The sequence below is a fragment of the Ricinus communis genome, chromosome 7, assembly GCF_019578655.1.
Source record: "Ricinus communis isolate WT05 ecotype wild-type chromosome 7, ASM1957865v1, whole genome shotgun sequence".
Taxonomy (NCBI): domain Eukaryota; kingdom Viridiplantae; phylum Streptophyta; class Magnoliopsida; order Malpighiales; family Euphorbiaceae; genus Ricinus; species Ricinus communis.
The window spans coordinates 13528822-13544359 of NC_063262.1; the positions used below are offsets into that span (position 1 = coordinate 13528822).

The 15538-nt window shown below is 35.6% G+C and overlaps 1 pseudogene; it reads right to left on the reverse strand.

Moving 5' to 3' along the window:
* Positions 1-2031: 2031 nt before the first annotated feature.
* LOC112534381 lies at positions 2032-12793 on the reverse strand (annotated as a pseudogene).
* Positions 12794-15538: the final 2745 nt, after the last annotated feature.

Below are 15538 nucleotides of genomic sequence, written 5' to 3' on the forward strand. Positions count from 1 at the left end.
AACTCAATTGTAAGTCAAGTTACAAATTATTAATAGAGAATGGAGATAATATCGATGCATGAATAACTTAAACAAAAACTCAATAACAAACATTAAAAACCAATTCCACACAGGGATCACTCAAGTCATTCAAAATGTGTATAAGGTGAGAAACAAATCCCTCAAAGCAAATGCATAAAACCCGCTTACCATAAGCTTGCTCATAAATCCTATCTCCGCTATTGCGAATAAATGAATACCAAAATCAAAGGGTCTTTACTAGGATTGTAATGGGGCTAAGGTAAAGGTGTGGAGATTTGGGAAAGAAGTGTGAAAATGCTGGAAATTCGTGCAATAAACAACAATGTATGCTTAAAGGATTAAATGCCCAAAAATATAAAACATATTCACTAAATCCTTAATTTGTAGAATAATGCTTGAAAATACTATCAATCCAATAAAAAGAATAGGAAATAAAGATTTATTTTTTGTTGTTCCTTTTTTTTCTTTTTTTTTCTGCAATAAAAACTAAACTAGCAGCTTATAAGAGAACTGGTGCATACAGCTGAATAAAGTAAAGAGCAAAAATACAGTTTGGATTGAAGGAATCATCTAAAATATTAAAAGGATTTACTGAATTCACCAACATAGCAAATGCATTTTAATCCCAAATAAGAGAGAACAAATCAGAAAAATTCCAGCATAGAGGTAAAGGAAAAGATAAAATGAAGAGGCTAAGATGTAAAGTGTGAAATGGTGTAAAATGAAGAAAAGGGTAAAGGCTCAACCATGGCTAACTAATGGAAACACAAAGGGTAGGCTTTTGGCCAAGTGTGGTGAATCGTAAGTTGCCCAAATCATCTCATGGTATTCACAAATTCATGTAACCTCAACAAACATTACAGAGCAAGTTCTAGAAGCAAAGCCAAGTACAATGCACATTCAAACAAGCAATATAAAAAGCATATGTATAATGAATGCTCAACTAGCTCAAAATCTCACATTTGAAGTGTGGCATTAGTTATAATTGGTTCTCAACATCCTTAATTGAATCATCACTTAAGAAATACATGCATATGATATAGTCAACCTACTAAGTTAAAATTCGATAACTCGAGAAACAATTAAGTAACACCAGTCTAACCCGACATAGTTGATGTATTAAACACCATTAATTATTTTTCAAGGGCAATGAACAACAAAGAAAAGTAACTAAAATTCTATAAATTAAATTGTCAATAAGCTCAAAAATAGCATACTTAAGTGCATAAAGACATAGTATCCTAACATCCTAACAATATACCTAATTAGTGATAACAATTATAGATATAGCTAAAAGAACATCACAACAAAGAGAAAGGAACATACGGTTTACCCACCCCACACTTGAAGAACACACTGTCCTCAGTGTAAAACGAAGTGGGTACCCCGCATGGGGAGTACAAATAAGGAAAGCAAAATCAATAATAACTAAGTACATAATATGTTTGAAAAATAAAGTAAAGAAAAATATAAAATAAAATAAAATTTAAGGAAGACTGCCCTGATCATCCGCCGAGGCTAGTGGAGTGAAGATCGGTGCGTCCTCACCGGGGCTGTGCTAATAGGCGGTGGGGGGTCCTGAGTGGCAGCTAGAACTGGTGGAGGTTGGGTCACATCTGGGAAACAATCATTGAGGTCTAGCTCAATATCACCCAGGTCATCAAAGAATCATTGCACTCCATCATCCTTGCCAGAATTGGCTATCCGTTGAAGTTGAGCTTCCATCTGATCTGACTGTGTAACCTATCTCTCGAGGCCTTCCAAGAGCTACTGCAGTACATCATTAAAACCCTAGAGCTGTTCTCTAGTCTCCTCTTGGAACTGCTTGAACTCAGTGAAGTGCTGCTGCTAAAGGTTTGAAAGCCTGTCTAAGCGATCTATAAGAGCACCTATTTGAGCACTAGAAATGCTGGCAGTGTATAAAGATGAAGCACCAAGAGAGGGGGCGAAAGCACGTGCCGGGTCAGGTAGGTCTCGATATTATAGCTCTGGCACGTCCACGGCTGGGTCCTATGGTGCTCTAGCTCTGGCCTCCCTAACCTCCTGTAGGATCCGGTTGACTAATGTGTACTCAATGCCGTGGAGCCCCTTAGGAGCTGTCACTATCCGCATGTTAATCATCTGGCAGACTCTCACTGGTAACATATTCCCTATCTGAGTCAGCTCACTCAAATAATCATCCAGAACATCCAACCTCCTAGACAAACATGTAATGTAGGGGCCAAAACAGAGATGAATTTTCTTGGACTCTTTCACGAAGGTCCTGATCTGACTGGCTAAGAGGTAGCCCATATCCAGCTTCCTCCACTGGTGTAGTGCCTAAAGGATGAAGACATCAGTCTGTGTCACTGCCCCAAAGCTCTCCCCTCTGCCTGCAATAGTGTAGACCAGAAGTGTTTGCAGATATCGGAGCCGGTTTGGAATGCTGGACGCCTTCGAGTGGCTTGGGTAGTAATGCTATGGTCTGGTCATAATCTCATCCCACATCCTTTCATAAGGGATGGGGTGAGTATATAAGCACCCCTAGTAGGCCTCTCTAGTGATCTCTTGCTGAGTCCATAGGCCCAGGTGCATCCCAAACTGAGGCACTATCATTGAGAATTATCTGCTTTCCAGCCTGAAAGAAATGGCATCTGGCTGATGCCAATCAATAATCTATTGCTGTAGAAAGAAGGTGTTGCAGAACTCTATAGTGAGCTCTCGGTAGGTGGGCTCGATGATGTCGAAGAAGCGAGCATATGGTAGGGTTTCAAAGAGCTCTCTAACCTTCGAGGCTAGTCCGACCCTCTCTAGCGTAGTGAAGTCAATACACCGTCCAATCTCGACTTGCTTCCATCGAAGAGCTTGCAAGCGCTGCGGACTGAAAAGTAAGCAATTCGTGTCGCGCGGGGGCTGGTAGTGCTAAGGGTCTCTGAGGTCTAGCTGGTTGTTACGGCTGTGCTGGTACGGGTGGTGCTGAACCCTACTATTGTGAAGAAGAGGCGTCTACATCTGTGCGATGTCTCTTGTAGTGGACCTATCGTGAAGGTTGTTATCTGGTGCATTCTAACATTGTACTTGAAAAGATATTAGTCAGTAATAGAAGCACAAAAAATAATGAATACATAGCAGCTAAATAATTCAAACAACATAAAAATATAGCCGAAATTTTGACAGCATAATGATTCAAAATTTCTAAACAGAAAAATTGAGGCATTAGAAAATGCCTCAAACCTCAAATTCATGCAAAGAAGTAATAGCCAATGGTATTCCAGCACACTAATAAATAATAGTTACTAACTTCCACAATTTAGCAGTGTAAGGCAGATCAAAAGAAAAAGCAAAATTACATGTGAGAATTAAATAACTAAACTATACCTCAAACAACAACATAAATTAAAAATTAAAAATTAAAAATAAAATAAAAGAATAAAAAAATAATATTAAATAAATAAGCGGAAAAATAATAATAAAAAATTAAAATTAAAATGAAAAGAAATTAGGAAATAAGAAGAAAACTTACTTGGTTGATGGTAAAACGCGAGAAAAATTGCTTCATAGAGAATACCTGAAAAATGGAAGAGTTAGAAGTATTTTTTCTCTGAAACGGTCGTGATACGCCTATACGCCTGTGTTATTCTCGCCTTTATATAACCCAGAATGAATGAGCAAAGAGAATAATCAAGACAAGAAAGAAAACCCAAAGAGGACCTAGACTAGTTGGCAACAAATAAAGGATAACAGATTGTTGAGTCCGATTATGCTATCCGTGGATGGATTCAAAACTGAATTCGGTTTCCCTCTCGAGACAACCGAATTCCTAAACCTAAGAACCTAAAGTTGGAATCTCTTCCTGACGATTGATTATTAAATTAGCCTTAAGCTTTAATCCACCTCTATCAAGCTTTGTTAATTCTTAATCCAGCAAATTAATTAACCTAACCTCTAAGTGAAAATTAACATGTTCTTGCAAATAAATTTCCAAACTCAATTAGAATTTATCAATTGCTATAAAAACTCTATGAATAGTAATCAATATAATCAATGTAACGAAAACTAGATTTATATTATTAATTGCAAAAACAATACAGGAAAGGAAACTCAAACAATCTTAACAATTCAATACAAAGCCAACATAGTAAGGAACCCAATGGGTTCAACCAATCTAGCTACACTTGTTTATGTCTAAAATAAATAGGAACTCAATTACAATGTAATAATAAAGAAATTGAAACCTACATACCTTTTTCCTAGAATTGGATGAACAACTCAAAGTCTTGATTTACATTGTAGTTGATCTCTAGAATTGCCTCTTGATTTGCTCAGAAACTCCTCTTCAATCTTCAATCCAAACCTTAGAATCATGAATCTGACGTTCCAAGGTGGAATTAGTCTCTTGGAAGCCATGCTGAAATGCCTGAAACACATCTAGCAAAATTACACAGGAAGTTGAAGAGTCAAAATCACCGATCCAGAACGTTCTTTTATCTTTTTGGCTCGTTCCTTTTATACATTGCGCAAATACGGGCGTGTTCTTAGCCTATGTCCCTCAACACGGGCCGTGTTGCTCTTCAAATGACAGAATGAACTAAATCAAGCAAGGCCGTGTTCTAGCCCGTGTTACCAAAACGGGCCGTGTTCTTGACACAGGCTGTGCTCTAGGGCGTGGTACCCTCGGAACACGTGCTCCTTTAAAGTGCTTAAGCTATATGGCTTGGAATTTTTGCACGGGTTCCAACACGGGCTGTGTTGACTTTCTAAAAGTCAACCTAAGGTCAAATGCTTATGATTTCGTTCGTTTTCACCCGAAATTGATCTAAAATTGCTCAAGCATTGATAATGGACCTATAAAATCTCATGGAATACGAAAGGACATAAAACAAGGGTGATCTTAGAATAAAAACACAATAAATGCTAAGAAAATGCACAATAATATGCAAGCAAACATGAGTAAAAACTATGCATATCAGGACATAAAAACAATCAATCAATAAATTTAATTAATAGGAATTAAAAGAGCTATTATAAAGCTAATCAAAGTACTTCCATCAATCATTCCTAATTCTTTCTTGATGTAGCTTAATCTCTCCTAATTTAGGAGTTTTGTAAAGATATCAACAAGTTAGTTTGTTGTATCAATGAATTTCAATATAACATTACCATTTTGCACATGATCTCTTAAAGAATCTCTTGAGTGGGATTCTTTGAAAGATTTATAGCACTAGTGTTGTCATATTTTATAGGAATATGGTCAACATCTCTCTCATAATGTCTTAGTTGTTGTTTTATCCATAGAATTTCAGTGCAACAATATCTCACCTCCATATATTCGGCTTCCGCAGTGGAGAGAGCTACCAAAACTTATTTCTTGCTAAATCAAGACACTAAACATTCACCTAAGGAATGACAAGTTTTGAAAGTGTTCTTCCTATCTAAACTACTTCCAGTATAATCGACACCCAAGTAACCAATTATGTCAAAGGATGAACGTCTAGGATACCATGGTCCTAAATGCAATGTGCCATGCAAATACTTTAAACTTCAGTTGACCCATTTAAATGAGACTCTTTAGAACTCAATTGAAACATAGCCCAAAGACAAACACTATACGTGATAATGGGTCTACAGTCAGTTAAATATAAAAGAGAACTGATCATACCTTTAGAGAGCTTTTCATTCATACTCTATCCTTCTTGTCTTTGTCCAATTTAGTTGTGACACTCATAGGAGTCTTGGCTACTTTGGAACTATCCATCTCAAGTTTCTTTAGAAGTTCTTTTATGTACTTGGATTGGTTGATGAATATTCCATCCTTGCTTTGCTTGATTTGGAGACTAAGAAATAATTTAAGCTCTCCTATCATGCTCATCTCAAATTCCCTAGTCATACACTTACAAAAATCCTTGCAAAGCAATTCATTAGTAGCACCAAAGACAATGTCATCAACATAAATTTTCACAATGGGAGTGTCATGCTTGTGTTTCTTTACAAATAAGTAGTGTTAAATTTTACTTTCGAAAATCTATTTTCAATTAAGAATGAACTAAGCCTTACATACCAAGCTCTAGGAGCTTGTTTTAAACCATATAAGGCTTTTAACTTAAAAACATGATTTCGAAACTTGTGATTTTCAAAATTGGGAGGTTGTTCAACATAAAGTACCTCCTTAATGAAATCATTTAAAAATGCACTTTTCATATCCATTTGAAAATTTTTTAAATTCATGTGACATGCATAAGCTAAGAGAATCCTAATGGCTTCTAATCTAGCAACTAGAGCAAAGGTCTCGTCATAATTAATGCCTTCCTATTGGTTATAATCTTTTGCTCATCGAACTTGTTTCTAAATACCCATTTGCACCCAATAATTTGGTAGTCCTTAGGTCTAAGTAAAAGTTTCCTTACTTTGTTTCTCTCAAATTGGTTGAGTTCATCTTGCATAACAATCACCCAAATTTCATCCTTTAAAGCCTTGTTAATGGTCCTTGGCTCAAATTGAGAAATAAGAGATTATTCAATGCCACAATTTTAGAACGAGTACTTACACCCTTTGATAAGTCTCCAATGACTTGAGTAGGTGGGTGATCCTTTTTGAAGTTCCATTCTTTGGGAAGTTTTTATGAATTCTCCATATTTGAGCTTCTTGGGTTGCATCATGACTTGGTTGGCTTTCTTGATTATCCTCAATGGATTCTTCAATTCCTTTTAATGAATCATCAATATTGACTTTAAGCTCATCAAATACACTTATAAGATCATTCACACAAATACCTTTCCCAAGATCAAGCTTACTTGATTCATCAAATATAACATTCGTATACTTTTATTGGTCCAAACAAATCCATATGTAGTAGTTGGAGTAGTTTACAATTACTTACAATGTTCTTATATTTGAATGATGATAGCTGTTGTTTTCTCATTTGACATGGCTCACAAGGTTTGTTCTTGATGAACTTCACTTTAGGGAGTCCATTCATTAGCTCCTCTTTGGCTAACTAATGTAAAAGCTCCATACTTGTATGACCAAGTCTTTTATGCCATAGCCAAGATTCATAACTAATAGACACAAAATACTTAAATGATTGGTTAGCAATCTTGTGTAGGTCAATTGAGTAGGTATTGTCACTTCTTTCTCCTTTGAACACTACTTTGTCATCCACTTGGGTATTGACATAGCATCCATTGGAGTTAAAAGTGACCTTATTACCTTTTTTACATAATTGACTTACACTTAACAAATTGTGCTTTTACCATCAACCACAATCAATAAAGGATTGATGATCCATACCAATAGAACCAATGCAAATTACCTTACCCTTGGCATCATTACTAAATGTGACTTTGATATCCTTGATATTACACATGTTTGCATGCTTGATTCTAAGTTATTTTTAGAGCAATTATGTGTTTTTGTATTAGAATCACCCTGATCTAGTTTCCTTTGTGTTTCAGGTGTTTTTCTAAGCACATCATCAAAGTTAGAAAGAAATCAGACAAGAATTGGGAAGAGACGGACAAATCAGGCGCGTTACACTGGTTAACACGCCTTGCCAACATGCCCATGCTAAGGAGCACGGTCAGGGTTAGAAGGCATGCTGAAATGCCTTACCTATAGTGAAAAGAAGTGATTTGCAATACGGTTTTCGAGAGTGACACGACCTAGGAGCATGTCCGTGCTGAGGAGCACGACCTAAATCTAAGCCGTACTAAAGAAGGCTGATGGGAATTGTAGGTTTCATTAATTAACTCCCCAATAGCAAAAATACTATGATAAGTTGAATTAGAAGAAAACTAGAAATTACCAATTTAATCCACAAATTCGGATCGTTCAAAGATTGAAGTAAGAAGATGGATGCTACTTAACCCTTTTACCAACAAGGATAAAGATACTAAGATAGACTTTGAATTTCCTCTTATGCCACAAACAAGAATGTTTGATAAATAACAAGAAAACAAAGATTTAGATTTTGACACCACAAGCTAGAATATAGCTTGATAAGTCACAAAGTTCAAGCAAGAAATTAAAGACAAAATTCCTCACAATAAAACTCAAACAAAGTTATAATTCATATATCAAATTCAATCATGCTCCAAAAGAAAGAAAAGGACTTGTTTATATAGAGTACAAGTCCATGCACACACTACTAAAATAGACTCACACACATAGGATTACTTTTACTCTTAAATGGCCTTAGTAACCACTACTCACACTAATAGCCATTACTTGGTATTAATTACCCCATTAACTTGTATATGGTGGCTCTTAATAACCACTACCCATATTGATAGCCATTACTTAGTATTAATTACCCATTAACTTGTATATGGTGGCTACATGTAACCCTAATTGTTATTAACACAAAAACAAGTTAAATATTATTCCTTGGGCCTCCATGGATGCCTTATTGGGTTGAAATTCTTGGGCTTTCCAAATGTCCCTAATTAAACCCAATATGGCTTGTTGAAGCTTCTTGGATTTGGACCTTGTGATTGGGCCTTCTTGTACTATTAATAGATCTTGGATCTCTTTAAGCTTTAAACTTGGATTCACATCATTCCCCCTTTCCTCAAAAGGATTTGTCCACAAATTAGCTCCATCATCTTCATCACCTACATCAAACAAAGACAAGTCACTAACATTGAAAGTAGCACTACCATTGCCATACTCACTTGGAAGTTCTAGCTTGTAGGCATTGTTGTTGATGCGTTGAAGCACTCTAAAAGGACCATCTCCTCTTGGCATAAGCTTTGATTTTCTTTGGTTAGGAAATCTTTCCTTCCTCAAGTGCACCCACACCCAATCTCGGGCTCAAAAATGACTTGCTTCCTCCCTTTGTTGTGTTGCTTTTCATATTGGAATGTCTTCTTCTCAATGTTTGCACGCACCTTCTCATGCAAAGTCTTGATGAATTCAGCTTTTTGTTTCCCCTCTAAATTAGCTTTGTCCAACGGCAATGGTAGCAAATCTAATGGAGTCAATGGATTGAATCCATACACAACTTCAAAGGGTGAGCAATTTGTTGAACATGCACACTCCTATTATAAGCAAATTCCACATGTGGCAAACACACTGCCCAATTCTTCATATTTCTTTGGATGACAGCCCTCAAAAGTGTTGCAAGTGTTCTATTGACCACCTCTGTTTGTCCATCCGTTTGCGGATGACAAGTTGTAGAATACAAAAGCTTTGTCCCTATCTTTCCCCAAAGAGTCTTCCAAAAGTGACTTAGGAATTTGACATCCCTATCACTCACAATGGTCCTTGGCACTCCATGTAGCCTTACAATCTCCTTGAAGAATAGATTAGCAATATGGGTTGCATCATCCGTCTTGTGACATGGAATGAAATGTGCCATTTTGCTAAACCTGTCCATAACAACAAAAATAGAATCTGTCCCTCCCTTAGACCTAGGTAATCCTAAAACAAAGTCCATAAAAATGTCTACCCAAGGTTCATTTGGTATGGGAAGAGGTGTATACAAACCATGAGGCATTGCTTTGGATTTGGCTTGTTTGCAAGTAATGCATTTCTCACAAATTCTCTCAACATCCCTTTTCATGTGTGGCCAAAAGAAATGGTCACCCAACACATCCAAAGTTTTCTTAATCCCAAAATGTCCCATTAAACCTCCACTATGTGCCTCTCTCACAAGTAACTCTCTTAAAGAACTTTGTGGCACACACAATTTGTTTTCCCGAAAAAGAAAACCATCAAACTTATAGAACTTATCAAAACCCCCTTTCTCACATACCCCATAAACATTAGCAAAATCAGGATCATTAGAATAAAGATCTTTGATGTATTCAAATCCTAATAATTTTGCATCAAGTTTAGAGATCAAGGCATACCTTCTTGACAATGCATCGGCTACCACATTTTCTTTCCCTTGCTTGAACTTAATGATGTACGGAAAGGATTTAATGAATTCCACCCATTTTGCATGTCTCTTGTTGAGCTTTCCTTGTCCTTTGAGATACTTCAAGGACTCATGGTCAGTGTGAATTATGAATTCTTTGTAGCCAAGGTAATGCTGCCATTTCTTTAGAACCCTGACCAATGCATAGAACTCCTTATCATATGTAGGGTAGTTTAGACTTGCTCTACTTAGCTTTTCGCTAAAGAATGCTATGGGCTTGCCTTCTTGCATCAAAACTCCTCCAATACCTATGCCACTTGCATCACACTCAATCTCAAAAGGTTTAGTAAAATTTGGCAAAGATAACAAGGGTGCAGAACTTAATTTGTCTTTTAGCAAGTTAAAAGCCTCATCTTGTTCAATTCCCTACTTAAAACCAACATTCTTTTTGATGTATTCAGTTAAAGGTGCAGCTATGGTAGAAAAATTCTTAATGAACCTTCTATAAAAGCTAGCTAAACCATGAAAGCTTCTTACATCACTTACACTTATGGGTGTTGGCCATTCTCTAATTACTTTTACCTTTTCTTGATCAACATGAATACCCTTGTCATTAACAATATATCCAAGAAAAGTAATTTCATTAGTGCAAAAACAACATTTCTTTAGATTAGCATACAACTTCTCTTCTCTAAGCACATAAAAAACACAAGTCAAATGTTGTACATGCTCATCTAGATTTTTGCTATAAACCAAGATATCATCAAAATAGACAACAACAAATTTGCCTATGAATGCTCTTAAAACATGATTCATCAATCTCATGAAAGTGCTTGGTGCATTAGTTAAACCAAAAGGCATTACTAACCACTCATATAAACCATGTTTAGTTTTAAAAGTTGTTTTCCATTCATCACCTTCTCTCATTCTAATTTGATGATAACCAGATTTCAAATCAATTTTTGAAAATAAATATGAACCATGCAATTCATCCAACATGTCATCTAGCCTAGGAATGGGATGTCTATACTTCACCGTGATTTTGTTGATGGCACGACAATCAACACACATCCTCCAAGTTCCATCTTTCTTAGGCACTAACAAGACGGGTACAGCACATGGACTCATGCTTTCACGAACATAACCCTTCTCTATAAGCTCACTCACTTGCTTTTCGATTTCCTTGGTCTCCTCTGGATTACATCTATATGCTGGTCTATTTGGAATGCTCGTTCCGGGTATGAAATCAATTTAGTGCTCAATGCCTCTTTTAGGTGGCAAACCATTCGGAATTTCTTCCAGAAATAAATCTTCATAAACCTGCAAAAGATCAACAACAACACTAGGCAAACAGTTGGTTATTTTGTTAGAAATATGCAAAATCTCCTTGTACATAAGTACAAGCATGTGTTGCATCAAAAGCATAGCTTCCTTCATATCACTCATTTTTGTAAAAACACTCATTTTTCTTTCATTTGAACCTTCCTTATTTTCTCTCACCATGTGTTTCCCATTTTGGTCAAGAGAATTGGAATTTTTAGGTTCACTCATCTCACCTTTTTCTTTACTCTCAAAGGTTTCCGTTCCCAAAGAATTTCCCAATGAAGAATCCATTTCTTCATATTGTTGCTTGATGTGCATTTGGTCTTCAAAAATCTATTTTGGAGTTAATGGTCCAAGGTTAAACCTTTTTCCATCCATAGTCAAAGTATACATATTTTTGAATCCATCATGACTAGCCCTTCTATCATATTGCCAAGGTCTCCCCAACAACATATGTCCGGCCAACATTGGTAACACATCACACAATACTTCATCCTTATATCTACCAATTTGAAAAGAAACTAAAACTTGCTTATTTACCTTTACAACTCCACTTTCATTAAGCCATTGCAACTTGTATAGTCTTGGGTGCTTGGTAGTAGGCAACTTCAATTTCTCCACTAGCAAAGTGCTTGCTACATTGGTACAACTTCCATTATCCACAATCATGTTGCACAACTTGTTAGAAATCAAATAATGAGTATGAAACAAATTTTCCCTTTGCTCCCTATGGACATCATGTTTATTTTGCAAACTCAATGTTCTTTGAACAACAAGATTATCTCCCTTAGCACATTCAACATCACTACAATCTTCTAAAGAAGGCATATCATCATCACTATCCCCCTCACTCTCCGACTCAATATCACCATCCCTTAGAATCATAGCTTTCTTATTTGGACATTCCCTAGCAATGTGCCCATGACCCAAACACTTGAAACATTTGATTCCCCTAGTTTTGGTTGGTTGATTCTCACCCTTTTCCTTATTACCCAAGTCAATTTTAGGTTTAGTTTCTTCCACTTTTGACTTAGTAAAAGGTTTATCATCTGTTTTCCCCCAAGAATTTTTCCAAGAAGAAGAACCCATATTTGGTTTAGAATCATACCTCTTTCTTTTCAATTCCCTTTCCACTTTCATGGCCAAATTCACCATATCTTCAATCTCCACATAATGTTGCAAATCAACAATATCAACAATATTTTTGTTTAGCCCTCTCAAGAACCTTGCCATGGTAGCTTCACAATCTTCTACCACATTTGCTCTAATCATAGCCTTCTCCATTTCTTTGTGATACTCCTCCACACTCATGAATCCTTGATTTAAAGTTTGTAACCTTTGATGAAGCTCTCTATAGTAGTGGCTTGGAACAAACCTCTTTCTCATGATTTGCTTCATTTCCCTTCAAGACTCCACAGGTCTTTCTCCATTTCTACGTCTTTCCTTGCAAAATTGATCCCACTAGATAATTGCATAATCACTAAACTCAACAGCAGCAAGTTTTATCTTTTTCTCCTCCGAATAATTATGACATTTGAAGATGAGTTCCACTTTCTGCTCCCATTCAAGGTACACATCTGGATCATTTCTTCCTTGGAATGAAGGAATCTTCATTTTGATGCTTCCAAGGTTGCGATCAACATCATCATTTGGATGTCCTCTCCTAGTTGTCTCCTAGGAATTATTTGTTGTCCCACCAAGGTGACTTGATCATCATCCAAAACATCCTCTCCTACATATTCCTCTTGGTCAATTGGTGGACGTCTCTTTCATCTAGGCTCTCCTTGTAATTGGTTAAGGATGCCATCATGCCTCTCCAATTTTTCATTGACTCCCGCCATCATATTAAACATTCTTTCAAATTGTTGTTGCATAGCTTGAATCACATGATCATTTGTAGAAGAAGAACTTGTGTCTTTTGACATGATTGTAAAACCTAAAATTTTAACAAAAGAAAATAGAAAGAAACAATCTCACAATACTCTCTCACGTGTTTCACTCAAAATTGATGTATACCACTCGTGTTTACACTCAATTTTGGCATTTTTTTTTCTAATGATCTCACACTCTTGCCTTTTACCTCTCAAATTTGCCTTTTGATTTCTTAGATGAACTAAGTTTCTCAATCAAACAAAATTTCAAGAATGTAGTAATCAATGATAAAAAAAAATAAGGTAGGCTAACAAGAAAATAATAAGGTAGGCTTAAAGAAATGAACAATTTGTAGCAAATAGGCTAATAAAAATGAAAAACAAAGATAGATCATCAAAGAACACAAAGATATAGAATTATAAAGATAGATCTCAATGGAATATGAAGAGTCAATTTCTTTCTTTCTTTTTTTTATGTAATCTGAGATCTAATACAGGAATATCAAAGATTTTTTTTAGGACGAATTTCTTTTTTTTTTTTTGATATATGCAAACAAAATCTTGAGATAAGAAGAATAAAGATAAAAAAAATAATAATAGCAAGAACAATAGATGGCAAAAGTGCAAAATATAAGATGAACACAAGATATTGAGAATTAAAAGATAGTATTGGATACGCAAACCTCAATCTTGAGCCAATGCTCTGATACCACTTATGCTGGGAATTGTAGGTTTCATCAATTAACTCCCCAATAGCAAAAATACTATGATAAGTTGAATTAGAAGAAAACTAGAAATTACCAATTTAATCCACAAATTCGGATCGTTCAAAGATTGAAGTAAGAAGATGGATGCTACTTAACCCCTTTACCAACAAGGATAAAGATACTAAGATAGACTTTGAATTTCCTCTTATGCCACAAACAAGAATGTTTGATAAATAACAAGAAAACAAAGAATTAGATCTTGACACCACAAGCTAGAATAAACCTTGATAAGTCACAAAATTCAAGCAAGAAATTAAAGACAAAATTCCTCATAATAAAACTCAAACAAAGTTATAATTCATATATCAAATTCAATCATGCTCTAAAAGAAAGAAAAAGACTTGTTTATATAGAGTCCAAGTCCATGCACACACTACTAAAATAGACTCACACACATAGGATTACTTTTACTCTTAAATGGCCTTAGTAACCACTACCCACACTAATAGCCATTACTTGGTATTAATTACTCCATTAACTTGTATATGGTGGCTCTTAATAACCACTACCCACATTGATGTCCATTACTTGGTATTAATTACCCATTAACTTGTATATGGTGGCTACATGTAACCCTAATTATTATTAACACAAAAACAAGTTAAATATTATTCCTTGGGCCTCCATGGATGCCTTATTGGGTTGAAATTCTTGGGCTTTCCAAATGTCCCTAATTAAACCTAATATGGCTTGTTGAAGCTTCTTGGATTGGACCTTGTGATTAGGCCTTCTTGTACTATTAATAGATCTTGGATCTCTTTAAGCTTTGAACTTGGATTCACATCAAAGGCTGAATGTACACTTTTAGATCAATACGGCATGGATCCAGGCTGTGCTGACCAACAAGGCCTAAATCCAGGTGGTGTTGGATCCTGAAACCTAAGTTAAAAGAAAAGAAAAAGAAAGAGAGAGGGAGGCCGCATAGAGAAAAAGAAGAGAATTTTGGAGTATTAAAGACATACCTTAAGAGCTAACTTTGAGATAATCAAGAAGAGGAAAACATAGATGAATTCCACTTCAACATCATCAAGGTAGCTACTCTTAAGGATTGGATTGAAGATTCAAAGGAAAGAAGAAAGAGATCTTGAGCTGTAGGGTTTTGATACAGAGTTATTCAAGAGGGGATAGCATCTCACCATTTGAGAAAAGGGTGTTCATGTTCTTTTTGATTCTTGTCTACTTTGTATTCAATTCCTGTTTTAGTTTAATCATGAACATATGTAACTAATTCTATCAAACCCATTTGGAGGCGATCTTTAGCCATGCTACACTAGTTTTGTGCTTAAATGATTGGATTATTGATTTAAGATTATAGATTTCATTTAAGTATAATAAAATTTATTGTTTCTTCTTCATTGTTGAATCAATTTAAGAACTCCTTTGTAATTGAGAAATTCAATTGAGTTTGGACAACTGCTTGTGTGATTAGGTGATTTTCATCCTAAAGATAAGTGTAATAGCTTACTAGAATAAGAACTAGACATTATTATTAGTGGTAATTTGGAGATTAATGCTATTCTAAAATCGATTGTTAGGAAGAGATTCCAACTTTAGATCTTTAGAGTTAGGAATTGGTTAACTCAAGAGAGAACCCAATTCATTCAAGAAATTATCCATAGATCGCAATTCTTAATCAATCAATTCATAATTTATTATTTGTAAGCCGACTAACTAAAGTAATCCCCAATTGGGTTAACTCATCTTATTGTCCTTCTTCAACT